General features: G+C 39.5%; 1 protein-coding gene across 1 annotated transcript in view; it reads right to left on the reverse strand.

Moving 5' to 3' along the window:
* PPDPFL (pancreatic progenitor cell differentiation and proliferation factor like) overlaps positions 1–16,894 on the reverse strand; it is a 30,680-nt gene extending 13,786 nt beyond the window's left edge. The window contains exon 1 of the mRNA XM_067553793.1: positions 16,585–16,894. The gene's annotated coding sequence lies outside the window, so the exon portion shown is untranslated. The remainder of the gene's footprint in view (positions 1–16,584) is intronic.
* Positions 16,895–19,104: the final 2,210 nt, after the last annotated feature.

A 19,104-nucleotide genomic window follows, 5' to 3' on the forward strand; every position in this document is an offset into this window, starting at 1 on the left:
TACGATTCTATGGTCATCTAATCATCTCACAATGTGTATATGAGAGCCACTTGTGTAAACTCATGAGAATCAGATGGCAAAACTGATAAGCAATAAAGCCATGGAAATGTTAGTAGTGACTCCATAGTTGAGACTGCACTGATTTCCACATAAACCAGAGTCGAAATCACTCTGTTTCACATTTTAAAGAGGAAGTTTTAATCTCTGGATTTGGCACAATAACTATTCATAGGAAGATTTAATTTATTTGTAATTTTTTTAGTGAAAACTTTGCCAACTTTTGCTGAGGAAACATATAAAGGTGCTTGCTTTTTGAAATATCACCCTATTTTCCTCACATTTATTTGGGTTCCTATAGCTCTGCAACAGGTGCTGCAAATTTCAAGCCTTACACACTCATTCTGATAACTCTTCATGTCTAATGATAACATTTGAAAGTGATCTATGTGCAAGAAGCTATTTCTATTATTCAGAATAATGATTCTGAGCTATGCAAAGATTAGCTATCAGAACCTCTCAGGTTTGTTACCTGTTTCCATTGAACACTCCTGTCAGCCTGCCTCTGACTCACTGATTGTGTTCTGCACACACTCCTAATGAACCAGAGAGTCAGACCAGACAGCAGGAAGTATGGCTTTGGGCTGAGGGAAATATGGGTTGTGTGGAAAATGATGGACTGGCTATGCCCTTCTCTGCCCCCTGCCAAGATTAGGTAGCATATTTTGCCAGAGCTGTGTACACCATCTCTATACTAAATGAGAGCTCCCATGCACTGTGGAATTCTCAGCTGGCAGTTTTGTCTGCCTCTTGGATCTTTTACACCGTCAGTGCATAGGAGCCCAGAATGTACTAAACAATCTGACCCATTAGGTGAAAAATTAAAATCAAAAGACAAATGTTTGTGATGTTCCTTGCATTTTTTTCCAGTTCCTCCATCATTCATTCAATTTAGCTCCTTTCTTTGTGTTGTCTTTCTGCAAAAGTAAACACTACTAATCATCTTGACAACTTGCAGATTCAAACCAGGCAACATCAAAAGCAGAGTATTTCTTGGACTTCAGCCTCACTGAAGCACACCTCAGTGAGGTGCTGAGGGAATTGGCTGATATGATTTCAGAGCCATTGGCTATTATCTTTGAAAGCTCGTGGCAATTGGGGGAGGTCCCTGATGACTGGAAAAAGGCAAATATAGTGCCCATCTTCAAGAAAGGGAAAAAAGAGGATCCAGGGAACTACAGACCAGTCAGCCTCACCTCAATCTCTGGAAAAATCATGGAGCAGGTCCTCAAGGAATCCATTTTAAGGCACTTGGAAGAGAGAAAGGTGATCAGGAACAGTCAGCATGGATTCACCAAGGGCAAGTCATGCCTGACAACCTGATTGCCTTCTATGAAGAGATGACTAGCTCTGTGGATGTGGGGAAGCGGTGGACGTGATATATCTTAACTTTAACAAAGTTTTTGGTACAGTCTCCCACAGTATTCTTATCAGCAAGTTAAAGAAGTATATGTTGGATGAATGGACTATAAAATGGATAGGAGAGCTGGCTAGATCATCGGGCTCAACAGGTAGTGATCAATGACTCGATGTCTAGCTGGCAGCCGGTAACAAGCAGAGTGCCCCAGGGGTCAGTCCTGGGGCCGGTTTTGTTCAACATCTTCATTAATGATCTGGAGGATGGGGTAGATTACACCCGCAGCAAGTTTGCAGAAAACACTAAGCTAGGGGAAGTTGTAGATACCCTGGAAGATAGGGATAGGATACAGAGTGACCTAGACAAATTGGAGAATTGGGACAAAAGAAATCTGATGAGGTTCAACAAGGACAAGTGCAGAGTCCTTCATTTAAGACAGAAGAATCCCTTGCACAACTACAGACTGGGGACCGACGATCTAGGCAGCAGTTCTGCAAGAAAGGACCTGAGGGTTTCAGTGAATAAGAAGCTGGATATGAGTCAGCAGTGTGTCCTCATTGCCAAGAAGATTAATAGCATATTGGGCTGCATTAGTAGGAGCACTGCCAGCAGATCGAGGGAAGTGATTATTCCCCTGTATTTGGCATTGGTGAGGCCGAGGACCAGAGTATTGTGTCCAGTTTTTGACCCCCCACTACAAAAAGGATGTGGACAGCTGGAGAGAGTCCAGTGGAGGGCAACAAAAATAATTAGGGGGCTGGAGCACAAGACTTAAGAGGAGAGGCTGAGGGAACTAGGCTTGTTTAATCTGCAGAAGAGAAGAATGAGCGGGGATTTGATAGCAGCCTGTAGCTACCTGAAAGGAGTTTCCAGGGAGGATGGAGCTAGGCTGTTCTCAATGGTAGTAGATGACAGAACAAGGAGCAATGATATCAAGTTGTGGTGGGAAAGGTCTAGGTTGGATATTAAGAAAAAGTTCTTCACTAGGAGGGTGGTGAAGCACTGGAATGGATTACCTAGGGAGGTGGTGAAATCTCCATCTTTAGAGGTTTTTAAGCTTTAAGCCCTGGCTGGGATGATTTAGCTGAGGTTAGTCCTGCTTTGAGCAGGGGGGGTTGGACTAGATGACCTCCTAAGGTCCCTTCCAACTCTAATATTCTCTGATTCTATGTTCAAGTTAAGTCCCCAGATGTCAGCAAGAGTGGTGGAAAAAACCTTTTCAACAGGAAGTTGTTGCCAAAAAATCCTGGAAAAATTGTTTGCACAACTCTACTAATATTAATTTTTAGCTAGGAAAAAAAAAGAGATTAAAGGTCTTTCACACATAAATACATGCATCAAGCTGTCATAGGTACTAGTAACGTTTCTCTTTTTCATTATGTATATATTATGTTCAGCTATATAGCATGCTGTTCATAATGATCGTGTCACAAGAAAACCAAGATACTTCAATATTTGTCATATTAGCATTCATCCTGCATTTTAGCATTTAATTAAAATGCATTTTCTTTGAATGCACATATTATATGCTCAACAAGATTGATTAAATACCTCCAGCAAGCTGAATCTTTTGCTTCCTTTCTAAAATAGCATATCCATAGTTTCCAAATCTCACTTGGAATTCTTTCATTGTCTTCATCTCTTAAGTATTCCAAATAAGAAGCCTTAAGCAATAGACAAAGTGTCCGAATAAGGAATAGAGATCATAAATCATAGTCTTACCAAGTGAAATATATACTCCATAAGATAGGATTTAATTACAAACATGTTAATATAGCTCCCTAGGTATATAAATACAGACTCATTTGCAACATTAAAAGAGATGATTAGATAACTCAAATCCATGTCCATTTTACAGTTACAAGCTAAAATATGTGAGCATTTAAATACTAATATCTCTTGGTTCAAATAAATACTAATATCTCTTGGTTCATTTTTAACTAGTCTCTGCTTTTTCTAACTGCTCAGCAGTTCTAACTAACCTAAGTAAAATCTCCTCAGTTACTACTGTTCATATTTTCTTTGTGATACATACAGTAGCATAACATGAAATGTATTTGAGCACACACAAAAAACAAAGAAAGAAAGAAAACCTGGCATTAAAATAATATTAAGAAATACATTTTCTGTGTAGTGCTTGTGGATTTTAAAATTACACCTTTGTGAGAATCAAAGACTAATGGGAGGTAAAGAGGGGGACTTGTCAGGCTTTTAGTTCGTCCAGTTGATATCCATCAAGTTCCTCAAAGAGTCTGGACCCAGGTTGATTGTTGAAAGAAGTGTGACTCAATATCTTTTTTATAAATTTTATTAAACAAACAACATAACATCAAGAAAACATCACCAAAGACAAGCTATTATTAATAATATTAAACTAAACTAGAAATGAAGCAATACAACTATCAAATTAATATCAAGTCTATTAATATCAACTATCAAATCAATATAGCAAACAAGTTAGTCTCAACTTTGGATTGGAGTAAAATCACCACATTTGTTGTATCAAAGTAATAACAAAAGTAATAAATTCTTATAAATTCTAAAAAGGAATCTAAGGAAGAAATTGTCCAATTGGTTACAAATCCCAACTAAAGAATTTTCCCAAAATCAAATATTGGAATTGGCTAAATATCTTAATACTGAAACCAAGTTATTATCTATGTCTGAACCACAACCTCAGAGCCAATTATAAAGCTTCCTTGTTTGTTTTAAATTCCTATGGTGGCTAACCTTTTCTTCCCCTTCTCCTGCCCCTCCCCCCTCCCCCAGGGATATCATAATACCCACTTAAACAGAATATTCTTAATAAACAAAAGTTTCACACGTTCTATTTACCAGAAATTTCAGATGACCATCTCAAATCTCTCAGAACTTCTAAATATAGAACACGGAACATGCCCTAATGATTAATCTTATAAGAGACTATTTAGGGTTGTTTGAACCTGGCACATTTTTCGTTGTGGTGCCTTACCCATATGAAATTTTTGGGCATTCATACACACATGCATGCACACAGCCACACTGTCACACCCTAGGATTAAAAATATAAAAAGATTCAGATATCTCCCAGTTAATAAAAATAGATTACATAATTGCAAATTCTTTAGCTCTTGCAGTCTTCTCAACTCTATAGAGTATGAGCTGGTACTGCAGTCAAAGAGACAGATGTTATGTTCTATTGGCACACTTCTACTCACTAGTGCACCTTCAGCTTTAAAGATCAAGAAAATATAGATTCAAGCTCGATATTGAGCTGAATACAGTGAATGGAGCCAAGGGGGACCTCGTGAGATACAAAATTAGTATTATATATGCTGTAGGGTTTTTTAGTTCTGAATTATGCAGGACATATTGTATGTTTGTTACCATACACTAAAGGTATTTAATTTCTTGACCAAATCGCTACCTGCGAAAAGAAATAATCATATTTTTCTAGCTTTTTAATATAGTTTGACAGATATGGCTATGAAAGCTGTAGTTCATTTTATATTTTTTAGTTTATATTAGTGAACAAGGTTGAAATCCCATAATATCCTGTCCTAATGTGATCTATTGTGGTACTCTTATTTCCTGCTTCTGTTATCTGGCTGCTGCTGAAAAGTTCACCCACTGGCATTGATGTTGTTGCCTTTGAATACAGTTATGTATTGTTGACTGTTCTCTGTTTGATTTGTTTTTTGATGATAAATGGATGTCTTGGAGGCAGTCACCAAACTTTAATTTGACTGAACAGATCATATCTGAAAAATCACAATTTTGCTAGAGCATAGTTGAAGAGTAAGCAATAATTTCGTACCTATCCATACATACAAGCTGTGTATTAGTTTTCTGAAATATACGCTTCAATATTTTAACTTGTGTTTATTGCATTATTTGCATATATTATCATCAGTACTACTAACAATGACTAGGTAAATGGAAAAAATACTATGTTTACCCAAAGATTATTTGATATAAGGGAAAACATAGATGTTCATCCAGGGGATACCATATCCCCATAACAATTCACATAATGCACTAAATAGTTATTTTGCCTGTATTAAGAGATCAAAAAAGAAACAGTTTTATGAATGCATATTCTCAGGTTTCCCTTTCCAAAAGTCCTTTGTGTCAGAAACTTTATTCCTTTGTTTGGAAGCCTTGTCAACAACACATATGATAGGCCTGATTCTCATGTTTCACTGGTGTAACTATTGATGTCAGTGAAATCACTTGATTTATAGTTGTGTTAAGTGGCTTACCTCTTCTCTCCACTTGTCTTGCACTGGCCTCCCTTGTATCCCCTGCACATCATCTGGCTGCTGATAGTGCAGGAACCTTTGCCTCTGTTTTTCACAGATTCATAGAAGGATGATTAGATTATCTAATCTGAACTCCTTTATATCACAAGTCATTACATTTCATCAATCTTACCCCAGTATTAGGCTCAATAACGTGTTTTGGGCTAAAGCACATATTTCAGAAAGGCATCTACTCTTGATTTGAAGACATCAAGAAATGTAGAAAAACCACTTCTGTTGGTGGTTTGTTTCAATGGTTAACCACCTTTACTATTTAAAATTTGTGTCTTTTCCTGCCTTCTGGAAAAGCCTGCCTGTATCTTCCTCCATTCTCAGCTTTCTATCTCATTTCAAATATCACTCAAACCATATGTTTTCTCATTTCTAGCTTTTTGTGTCTGTGACACAATACACCCCATGTTCACAACCTACACACTATTGTAATACTCTTCGCACAAAGTATGTCTTGTGAGGTATCATTTCAAAACTCATAATTTGCTAGTCGTTATTATCCTGGTAAAATATGTGTGTCAATGATATCTCTGTTTGGTGTTATTAACACATGTTCCAAATCCCACAGCCCTGCCCAAACAGAAGTTGACTTACATGTCTGTCCTAAACAAAGGAATGCTTAATTTGCATCTAAACAGTAAGTAGAGTCATCAAGCAGGAAGGGAAACAAAGAAAGATTAAACAGGTGAGAAAAAACCAACAGGGAACATCCTTCCACATGGACTTTTTGTCTCCTAGTGCTCAGCTGCAAATGTTTTTCAAGAGAGGGATTAAAACTATAAAAGGGAGTGACAAAAACCCAAAAGCAACCCCCCTTCACCCCCCTGTAGCCCATCTTATTCACAGCACCTGAAGAACAATGGAAGCATTTGTTGGATTCTGGGAGAGGTGTCCTGACCTACAGGGTTTGGTCAGTAAGACTGCTGAAAGCATGTGGTGAGAAACTTCACTTAAATCTTGTATGGTGTGTTAAGTTAGCCATTAATAAGCATTTTATCATTGTTTTTCTTGTAACCATTTCTGATTTTTATATATCATTACTTGTAGTCACTTCAAATGTATCTCTTTGTAGTTAATCAGCTACAGTTTATTGTTTCATCTAATCCAGTGTGTTTAAATTGAAGTGTCTGGTAACTCCCTTTGGGGTGACAAATTGTGTGCATATTATCCTCTTAAAGAAATAACGGACTTAATATAACTTGTACTGTCCTGGAGAGGGTTGGGTAGTACAGGACGTACAGGTCTGGGCAAAAGTCTAAGACTGGGGGTGTGTTGGGGTAATCTTGTAGTATAACTGAGGCTGGTGAGAGCCAGAGTGTAACCTATGTGGGGCTGGCAGGCTGCAGCTACACACAGACATTCAGGGTGTGGCTTGCATGCTGGAAGACTGTTTGTGAGCAGCCCAGGTGGGAGCTACTTCAGCAAGGCATCTTAAGGCACCCAAAGTTGCAGGGCAGGGGTGACACAGCTGCTCATTAGTCTGAACTGTACCCTGGTATGTCACAGTCTACCTCTACAGTTAGTTATTATTTAATCTTGCAAAGGATTTGGAGGATGTGTTGTACAAAATAAGGGCCAGATCCTGAAAATCTTTCCCATTGACTTCAGCCGCATTCAACATTTGACTTTAATGGGACTTGAGGGAATACTCGGGGGAGTAAAGGTTGCGGTCTCGGGCTCTAATGTGATATGGTATGCAGTACTTTAAAGGGAAACTGTCAGAGGGCCAGATTCAGACTGGTTCTTGTGCAGTTGCACATTCAAGGGGAAGTCTGAAGGAGCATTCTTCCCTCCTTTTCACAGCCTATGTAGGGGCCAGGTGACACAGTAGGCTCTGCACTCAGGGAAGTGTAGAATTGCCCTGTCCCTACCCGCCATTCTCCATGCGCACAGTATCCCAAATGGAATAGGGAGGTGCCTCCTTTGGTCACCATTCAGCAGAGCTAAGGGGAGCCAGCCATCCTTTGTGCTAACTACTGATCCCCACAAATGAGTGTAGTACTAGACTCAAAACCTGAGCTTCCTTGAAATCTATCCTATGTTTCAGTTTCTAGCACTGTGTTTTTATAAATACCGCTAGTCATAGATACATACTGTAGGTGACCAGATAGTAAAATCTGGAAAATCTTGCCCCTCTCCTGTCAGACTGTTCATGCACTGATTTGTTCACTATCGTATTTAATTATGTAGTGAGCTTGGAAGTAATTTTTAACACTTTTGGGTGATAGGAAGATATTTTCTAAAGGAAAATATATTGTTGTGTGCAAGTATGCATTGTTTTTGTTCATGTTACACCTGTTTGGGGAGAAATAAAGAACTTTGTGTTCCAAGGCTATTAATCCACCTAATTTCATAAGCAATAAATCCACCTAAAATGATAAAAAGAGTGCAAAGGGGGCTATATGGCCTCATGGCCACAGGAAGAGATTTCAGAGACAGAAGCATTATTGATTGTAATCTGGTTTGAGACACTTATATGATGGCATTGGACAAGTGTCTTCTATCATCTTGTGTGTATTAGTCAGGCAAGTTAGAGAGCAGGGTAAAAGCAGGTGTTGTATCTGAGCAGAGCCCTCCTGAGTACATACATTTCCAAAAATATGGGATGAACCATTTTATAGCCATGAATGGAAGTCCTTGTAATATCACACGTGAAATGTGGTACCTATCCAGTCTAGAAGCATGGATTATCTGTCCTTTTTACTAACTTGCCAAGACAGGTTCCCTACAGATTCCCAAAGTGATCTTTCATATATCAGGCATAATCATACATTTTAAACCACTCAGAGATAAAAAGGAGCTCCTCCTGAACAATGCCTATTTCTTGTCCGTGGCACAGGTCTCAGACACTGCATTTATTGCATGAAAAGTTCATGCCATCATCAGTAATCAGCATTTGTTCAGTCAGAGGTTATACATGTAAAAATGTTTGGAAATATTATTCCATCTTCCAAAAACATTTGCCCGTGCAACATCATGCATTTTTCAGTCACCTGACAACAGAGCCAGGCAAATGTAGAGGGTTGCGATAGGAATTTGTGTCAATGTACAGTCTGTCGCTTGGCAGAAGCATGGGCCAAATTGTACAATGCTCAGGCAAAAGTACATTAACACTCTGAGAAGTGGAGGAACAGCATTAATTTACACTGGAAAGCTACATTGATATCAGGTGGGTAGAGTGTCCATCCACATGGACGTCACCAACTAGTCAGCCCTCTCCTTACCAGCCTTTAGGAAATGCTGGGCCCCTGTGAAGAAGGTCAAGTCAGGAGTAAGTACACCCTGCACAAATTGTACTGTCTGTCACACATCCTTTCACTGAATGGTCCCTGAGAATTGAAAGCCCCTTATGGTCTCAGGTTCTCAGGGTCAGACCTGCATAAAGAATGGACTTCACTGGGCGGGTAAGGCAAAAGCAGTTTCTATAATGTGATGATGTTTGCTAAAAGAAGGTTATCCTTTGCCTGCTGTTATGGATGCTGTTTTATGCATATACATTTAGGGCAAGGCATTTTATGGTGTTTAAAATTAATATGTTTTTAAAAGCTTTTGATAGTGCAGTGCTCAGCATTTTGGGTTTCCTTTTCCCTTTTCTACATGCACTGTCAATCTGTTTGTTAAGCAGCTGCAACCTTTAGCCGAGTTCTTAGTGGGTATTTAAAATAGCTTGTTATGCGATAGACATGTTTCTCTGCTTATAATCTCCTGTTTACACATACTATAGTATCTAGTAACCAACAGACTTTTTCTGGAGCAAAGGTAACCTGTGGGCTAAGTAAAAACAGCCTGAAGAAATAGTTGAAGGTTTAATCCTACAGATAAACAACATCCGCCTGACATTTAAGCAAGCTTAGGTTCAGATTTCTAAACACAGTACCTGTGATTATGAATCGTCAATAGAGTAATTTTTACCCAATCTAAATCTTTTTTCTTGTAAATCCTAAATAACCTCTACACTCCGATCTGATGTATAGACAAGGAATTTCCTGCAGCATATCTCACTATGCACAGGTTCCCAACACATGCATGAGAAATTGAATTATTCCAGTTATGCATTGCTTAGTGATGCCTGGGCCAGTTTAAAGTAAATAAAGTAAATAAAGCAGGACATAGGGGATATTGTATTATTGGGTATTAATAATAAATAAAGGGCCAAATTATGAAGTCTTTACTCCTTACTCAGACAAAGCAAAGACTAAGAAAGAACTTCAGGACTTGGTCATATAATAAGCAGCACCTTCCATCCAAGGAATTATGGTAGAAAAGTAGAGCTGGATGGAACCCCTAGAGTACATCTCATCCAACACCCTGCACTTAAACCATCCCTGACAGATGTTTGTCTAGCCTGTGTGACCCGTCCCGTGCCCAAGGCAGCCACCTGATAATGCCAAGGTCAGGGCAGGCTGTAAAAAGAGAGCAGATTTTCCCAACACTGGTGGGTGACACTGAAGTCAGACTTCCCAACCAGCCACAAACTGCACTTCTGAATCCCCACACAAGCCAGTATACAAATACACACAGCCCCCTTTACTGCATTTCAGCTTCTAGCTCCCAAATCAGCACTAGGCCCAGTAAAGAGACCAGTTGTTTAAACTCTATGCTCTTTACTACAAAGGTTCCCTCTGACCCCAAGGGGTCAGCCACAGTACCAGTTCAATATAAGTTTGGATCTTATCTAAACTACCACACTGCCAGCCAATCCTTTAGTAACTAAACTAAAGGTTTATTGCGAAAAGAAAGAAATAAACCATAAGAGAATGCTAAAGGATTAGAGCAATCAGATACATACAAATGATTGAAAGTCCATATATATCAAGTTTCTGGGAGAATTGTGGAGTTTGCAGGCTTGTACAGTTCCTCTGGTATACATCCAACACCTGGATGGGTCTAAGTCCTTCGGTTCAGTTGCAAAATGAATTGATCCAGAGGTAGGTGTGTGTCTGCAGCTGGACAGGAACAAAGACAAAATGGTTTCTGTGGCTTGGCCTTATATACCCTCTGGCCTTGGCCATGCGGTCTTGTGGAATATTACAAGAACTAAAATGGAGTCCAGAATCACATGGACCAATCCTGGTAACTCTTCAGGTATGCCTTTAGTTTCTTCCTGGGCCCCTTGCATCCCTGAGTATCTTAATGGGCCATTAAGCAGGCTATTGTCCTGCCGCCATCCTATCTGATGTGTTGCTCAGGCAGCACAATTTGAAATACAGATATCTCAAATATATCTATAACTTCCATTTCACATATTACACATGAACATAAGTATCATCATCTGACTTAGCATATTATAACCTTTCTAACAGTACCTGACATGGCATATCTCACATGAATTATTATGATTTTGACATACTGATGTCAAACAATATAACAAATGCTCTTCCGACCCCCCATCTACCCAACATGACACCCTCAACGCGAGACTGGTGTAGAAAGGAGTAATCAGAGCTCCTGAATACACCCCAAGGGCCCCCCTCGTTCAGGCAGTGGGACAGCCTGTTCTTTAAAAACTCCAGTGACAGGGATTCAACAATCTCCCTAGGTAATCTATTCCAGTGCTATCCCTATTGTTAGAATGTTTTTCCTAAAATCTTTCATTGCTGCAGATTAAGCCCACTGCTTCTTGTCCTACCTGCAGAGGATGTAGAGAACAATTGATCTCTGTCTTCTTTTTGTAACAGCCCTTATCATATTTTGAGACTCTTATCATGTCTCCCCTCAATTTTCTCTTCTGTATACTAAACATGCCCATATCTTTCAACCTTTCCTCGTAGATCCTGTTTTCTAAACTTCTTTTCATTTTTGTTGGCCTCCTCTGGACTGTCTCCAATTTCTCCACAACTTGCTTAAGGTATGGTGCCCAAACTTGGACAAAGTACTTCAGCTGAGGCCTTACCTGTGCCAATTAGAGCAGAACAATTACCTCCCGTGTCTTACATATGACACTCCTGTTAATACATCCCAGAATGACATTTGCCCATTTTGCAATAGCATCATCTTTTTTATTTATATTGATCCACTACACCCGTTGAGCCCTATGCTCTAGCCAGTTCACTATCCATTTTATAGAACACCATTCATCAAACTCCTTTAGTCAAGGTATATCACATCTTTAACCAGAAAGATAAGAACTTTCCCTTGGTGAACTGTGAGTTCCTGATCACCTTCCTCTTCCAAGTGCCTAAAAAAACCCCCAGATCCTTTTCAGGCATACTAGTGCTTAGCTAGTTATTCCCCATTTTGCATTTGAGTTTTCCCTCCCAAGGGTAGTATAGTGCACTTGTCTTTATAGAATCATGTCTTATTGATTTCAGACCAATTCTCCAAGTTATCAGGATAATTTTGAATTCTAATCTGTCCTGTTTGCAACCTCTCCCCAGTTCTGGTGTCATCTGCAAGTTTTATAAACATACACTTCATTCTGTCATCCAAGTTGTTCATTAAAATATTGAATACTACCAGTCCCAGGACAGATCTCATGCCCCCTCTTGATATGTCCTCCCAGTTTGACAGAGAACCATTGATAACTGCTCTTTGATATGTTTTTTAAACCAGCTGTGCATCCACCTTACAGTTATTTCATCCAGACCAGAGATTCATGAATATTTTTTGCTTCTCCTCCCCTTCAGAGATTCATGTCCCATATGTGTCCCTTTCTTTCTAAGAAGCAGTATTTCCATGAATGCCTGCGGTCCAGGAGCCCATCCCACCCAGAGCACCACCTGCTCTGTGGCCTGCAAGCATCCCCTGCCTGGGACATGCTCCAGGCAGGTTGCACCAGCCGGACACAGACAGCTGAACTGTGCCTCTTTCCTCATGCCCGTCCCTGCTCACAGACTGCAGGCTCCTCTGGCCCTGGTGCAATCACCAGCACACATGTGCAAGAGCCTGTGTTGGCAGGGAGGAACTACCTCCCAAGGGGGTGCATGTGCATCATCGTCTGGAGAGGTGAAGGAGAGGGAATGCCCCCCCTCCTCCTGTGCTGGGAAAGGCCACACCCCATCCCTCCTTCTCCATCTCTCCCTCCCTCCTTGTTCTTCCAGTCTGGCAGCAGCGGCAGGAACTAGAGTAGGTCCTTGCTCCCCCCCAATACCTCATCATCCCACTCAGGTGGGTGTGCCCCACAGTTTGAAAACCAATGGTCTAGACCATTTTTTCTAGTTTGACCATTTTTTCTAGTTTGTTTATGTGAACGTCATGAAGGACTATATCAAATGCCATGAAGGATTCTATCAAAAGCCTTACCAAAGTCAAGATATATATCACACCTACAGCTTCCCCGCTTATCCACTAGGTCAATTATCCCATTAAAGAAAGAAATGGGATGGTGCACAATGCTCACTAGCTTAGTCTGTGTCATTAAAACCACAATTTGCCCTATATAATCACATAGAAAAAAGATGTGAAATGGCTTGAAATGTAGTTCTGAGTGAAGAATGTGTAAATTGTGTCAATTCTAGCTACAAAAAATCAGACCCCCTACGGATTAAATGGTTTAACTAATTCCATCATTATTGGATTTTAATGTGTTGACAGAAACTCTGTCTTCATTTATTTTCTAATGCATGCAAAAATGCAGCAATTATAATTATCTCTGTGTGCATGTACACATCTTTAAAAACAACAATGCTTGTTAACCTGTGTTAACTATATATAGGAGAGGGATTCCACTCCAAAAATAAATTTATGAAGAAAAGTCACAGAAAAAAAACTACTTTAGGAAGTTTATAAACAATACAGAACATTTTCAAAGATGCAGAATAAAGAGAGAGTCCTGAAAGGTGCCAGGAAGAAGTGAGATATTTTGTATAAAGGGAATAAAATCTTCTTCTCCAGCATTAAGATCAGGTTACAATAGACGGAGGTGATGGCTTTCAAGCAATCTTTCATTAGAAAATATTTTTCCAGCACTATTATATTCCAATCAGCCATAAGTATACAGTATATATCTTCTAGGAAAAAGACTGCCCTTGGATTATTACAGAAATTTTAAGATAATTTTTAAGGGCTCAGATTCGAAGGTTTCAGAAGGATGAGGTAGACTGTTTCCAGACCTGGGACCATATTCTTAACTCTGTTCTACCACTGTAAACCTAGATAACTCTAGTAACCTAGAGTACTTCCATCAGACTTGGGGTTACTCTGGATTTACATCAGTATAACAGATCAGAGTCTAGCCCTGGGTGCATATACTATGTGTATTAGAAAGTAAGCTCTTTTTTTTTTAATTACTCTGTTTTATTATCTAATCCTTGGAACACCAGAAGACACATTAGTGCTATTTTCTTTATTATCCATTATGTGTTCATAATAATAATGTAAGCTATATGATTTATGGAAGTACTGTTTCTTGCGGTCTTCTGACTGCAGTAGTATGCATACACAAAGATAGAGTCCCTATAATGTTTACCCAATGTGTTATGAATTTTAATTCAGTTTAGCTAGGGGGAGTTGTCTGTTTGTATTCTGTGTTGTGAACTGGACACAAACAAAAGCCAGGAAATTCACTAATAAGATCTTGTGATTAAAATGGTCTTAAATCATTTCAGAATGTTATTCACCATATGTGCTACAATATGCACATATGCTATAAAAGACTGAATTAAGGATAGAGAAGATCTTAAATCTTAATTCTGTGTTTTTGTCAGCTTGCATTCCAACTTTATTATTAGGGATGGGTGAACTGATTTTGTTTAATTTCAAACCATTCAAAAATTATAGTTTTGAAAGTTCTTCTAATATATGAATGCTGTTGGATTCACATTCTGGTTTGGAGAAACTGTGGGGGCAGAGAGAAAAATCTAATTAACAAGCAGGGTGAAAATGGAGCAGAGAAAAGAGAAAGGGGGAAGTGTGGTTAAAAAATAAATAGTGTGTTAAATTCTACTCTGTTACACTGGTGTAAATCTTGAGTATCTCCACTGACTTCAACGGAAATAATCAGGATTTACACCATAGCAATGGGGAGATAAATACATCCCCCATAATATAGGCCACCACTTTGGCCAACCTCGCTGTTAGGGAGGCTGTTCTTCTAGCTGTAATGCATGGAAGTGGTTCTTCTTTAGACAGAGAAACATGCTTTTTAATTATTGAATTTTTCTTGGGGAAAAAATCGGTATAGGCCACAGCCCTAACCCCTAGTTTATTTCATTCCTGAAGCCCATTCTGTTTCATTAAGTGCAATGGCAGTCTAATGCATGTTTCTTTCCCATCCACACAGTATTCTCTTCTTATGCAGGTGTAATTCTGCCTCACCAGGACACAGAGGCACTATTAGCTTTCTGTGTTATCTGTAGTTCAGAATTCTGCCACAATGCTCAAAGTCCAGAGCCACGACTCATTTGGAATCTGTCAACATAGTAAAGGTGAAGGGTAGAGCTGCCCATGACTGCAGCTGACTCTAAAAGATAGCATAGCTAAAACATAAGAACATAGGACTGGAAGGGAACCAATCCTGAGTCATTGAGTCACGCCCCTGATATTACAGGCAACCCTGTCCTATAATCCCTTTCATAATCTTATCAAGCTGCATCTTAAAACCAATTAGGTTTCATGCCCCCACTACTCATATGGGGGGGGGGGGCAGTTCAGAACCTCACATCTCTTATGGTTAGAAACCGCCTTCTAATTTCCAGCCTGAATTTATTCATGGCTAGTTTATACCCATTTGTTCTCATGCAAGCATTGTCCTTTCACTTAAATAACCCTTCTCCCTCCCTGCGGTTTATCCCCCTCATGTATTTATAGAGGGCAATCATTGCCCTTCTCCACCTTTGGTTTGCTAGGCTAAATAATCCAAGTTCTTTAGTCTCCTCTTGTCTGATTGCTTCTCCATTCACCTGGTCATCCTAGCAGCCCTTCTCTACACCTGCTGCAGTTTGAGTTAATCTTTCTTGAGAATGGCCAGAAAGCATAGCATACAGGAGTGGGCAAACTTACTGACTCCCTCCCCAGGTCTCCCTGCCCCCTGGGCAGAATCTTCTAACCCCACCACCCTGCTACAAGGCAGAAGCTCCGAGCTCCCTACCCCAGTATGATAGGCAGAGAATGGGCGGGGAGCGGGACATACGGGGCTCCGAGCCACAGTTTGGCCACCCCTGGCATAGACACTTGGGATAAAAGCAAGAATAGCACAACAAGGTGCGTTCTATAGCTATTGAAAACTAGAGCATGGGGTATAAAAGATGGAAATATAAAGGGCCATTCATCTCCATGTACTGGTGGATGGGAGGACACATAAGGCTCCATTGCAAACATATGCCTAAATAAACAAATCAAAGCCCTGTTACACTGACAGCACTATGATGTTTCTAACACCGCAGCCAGGCCCATGTCAATTCAACAGCCCAAGAATTCAAGCATTCCCCCTACTTGGAGCATCACCACACTCATATTCTACAGTTTCATGTTTCAGAAGGAAGGAGGAAGAGAGTGGAAAAAGTTTCAGAACCATTATCAATCACAATCTGGCTCAACGAACATCAACCTGGATCTGCTTTGACTTGCAAAGACAGTCCTGCAGGCCTGATGTCCTGTCTCTTCCAGCTTCCTCACCTAGAAATCCAGGCCCCAGTGTGACCATGGACTTAAGAGTCTGATACAAATTCCTAGGGCTCTACCCCTTCTGCCTCAGGAACCCTCCTTCTCTCATCCCTGATCTGGCCTTCTGTTCTTCTGCAGTGAGTTTCCCCAGTGTCAGGTAAAGAGCAACATAGGCATGTGGAAACATGTTACTCATACAAATCTTTTCTGGTTAGATATAGACAAAGTAATGAGAATCACTGATCTCCAGTATCCGTTATTCTATTATACCCATGTGGGAGGATGATTTGTTGGACCTTTTGTTTTCATGGGGGGTCACTTCAAACAGTCACTTACTTTGGATAGGATATTCAGGCTCCAGCCAAGGACTGCAGCTTTGATTTTACGCTTCAAAACTTTGTCAACATGCAGAAGGTCAAAGAGAGTTGCAAATGCCAAGATGATCCAGGACTCAATTTGTACAGACTGGGACTGCTCCTCTTCCTCATTGCTCAGCTATATTCAGATTAAAACTACACAGCCTCTTCATTTTCATGGCCCCAGTCACAAATATCTTATAGAATGTCTAGACGTTGCAGTCTCTCAACATGTTGTTAGTTTCTCATGAGAGTATGTCTTCACTGACAGCGGCAAATTCACTGCTGTTAGATCAATTTATCTGGATCGATTGAACGGAAGTGAAGACCCACTCAGTTGATCTGGAAGTCGATTAAATAAAACCACTTCCGAAAAAAGAGTAACGCTGCGTCAACAGGTATGCATTTCCCGTCAGTGCAGCGTAGTGGAGACAGCACACAAAGCAGACTTTAGGAAGTTGATGTAAGTTATGCAAGCTGCTCTACGTAGCTTGTGTAATTCCTGTTGACTGCTGCCGAATTTGCCGGTAAGTACAAAGCAGGCCATATACTTTTAGAATACGGAAGCCTTCTATAAAAAACAAAAACAAAGAAGGGAAAGGTTATCAATCAGGCTAGGATACTGCTTCTGGGCCACAGAAATTAAATGAACTAGGTGTTTGACAGCACTTCTGTAAGAATTGTGCATAGAATATTTGCACCCTTTCTTTCCTGCCAGCCCTAGTAAAAATATATATATATCTTTTACTTAACAGACATTTGAGAGTTGGAAACCAGCCAAAGACTAGTAGCTTTAGAGAAACAGTAGTTGCCTCTAATCTCGTGACTAGCTAGTCAAAAGAGGTTGCTCTACTGCCACACTCAGTGACATCGTAAGGGGATTAGATTACAATATTGTGCCTGCGAATAGAGCTGGGAGAATATTAAAAAAGCATTCTATTCAACTCATTTTGCCTCCATCTGTTCATGAACAGTTCACAAGCTGATTGCTCTTGTCCTCAAATATATTTGTCATTCAGAATTAGTCACTGAATAGTTTCTGCAAATAATTCTTGGTCTGTAGATCACTTGCCATAAATTACAAAGATGTTGGGCCAGATCCTCAGGTGCTTTAAAATAATGTAGCTCTGTTGAAAACCCCTTCATTGAAGAAGGAACACTGAATTACACTAGCTTAGGATATGGCCCATTGTCAGGCATTTAGAATTAGTAACATCTTAGTGACCTAGATCTTTGCAGATAGTCCATATTAAAAATTTGAGTTGTGTTGGTTACTTTTGATTGGGTGTATATTGTACAACACATGGTATGTTTCTATAACCTGAGTGTATAAGAATAACTCCTAGTCAAGTTTGCAGTGCAAATACTCGTATTTACACTTTCAAAATTCACTTTCTGTGAATATTCTCCAGCACTTGCTTATAATTTCCTGTTTTGCTGAACATTCGTGCTCATTAACTCATTCAATGTCCTCCAAAAGTGAACACAAGGTGAACATGATCTTAGTCAGTGCAAATTTATTTTAAAATCTTAACAAATATTCATGGGATTTTGTTCACATTATTCACTCAATTTTACTTGCAAAAATGTGGTATGATCTTTTTGTCTTGATGTGGTTGCTAAAACTACATGGTAAATCTACAGTTAGCACGTTGACATCAACGGTTATTGAGGGCACTCTCCTATGGAGTCAAGCTTATCAGCCTGATACAGTGATCACTGATGTCAGTAGGAATCTTTCTGTTGTTTTGAATGGACAATGAAGGAGGCCTGTTTGAGAATAGTTATTAAAAAACCTGTCGCTTCTAAACAAAGATATATCATAGTTCAGCATGGTGTACACATCTGTGTAAAAACATTACTATTGATTTCTTTATGTGCAATCCACCACAAATTCTAAATGCCTGACATGAGCAAGAACCTCTTGAGACAACAATATTTTTCCCAAACCAATTGTGTATCTGTTCCTGGATCTTCATTTTTCAACCTCTGTCATAAGTGTATTATCCATGACTTCTGGTTTTTACCAATGGTTCTCTTTATTCCTAATAACCTTTACATATGGTAAAATCACCCAGGTACAGATGTGTTAAGGGCTTATGTAATGCAGAGAACACACTGTGCAGAACCTCTATACTTGGGTGAATTTCATCATGACAGCACACAGGAGAAAGCAAGTGTGGAAAATGCCTCTGGTATTAGAGTACTACTTCATTCCTATTGTATAGTGTACCAGAAGAGTAACAGTATTTCAAGGCTCTGTGGAAACATTTGCAATTAGAACTCCTGACAGTAAAAATATTTTTCTATATTAACATATTACAATTCACTATCACTCATTAGAGATTTCAAATTAATACAGTACTTACCAACTATCAGATGTTTGCTTGGTAGTATATTGATTTATCTGTTTGAATGTTAAACGATTCTTTCTTAGCTTTCCCATGTTACTTGCTACTTAACTTGTCTAAAATTTTAACACATTTTGTAACAAGTTAAG

Source organism: Emydura macquarii, unplaced genomic scaffold (assembly GCF_026122565.2).
Source record: "Emydura macquarii macquarii isolate MOO-44397 ecotype Brisbane River unplaced genomic scaffold, CSIRO-AGI_Emac_v2 contig_1477, whole genome shotgun sequence".
Taxonomy (NCBI): domain Eukaryota; kingdom Metazoa; phylum Chordata; order Testudines; family Chelidae; genus Emydura; species Emydura macquarii.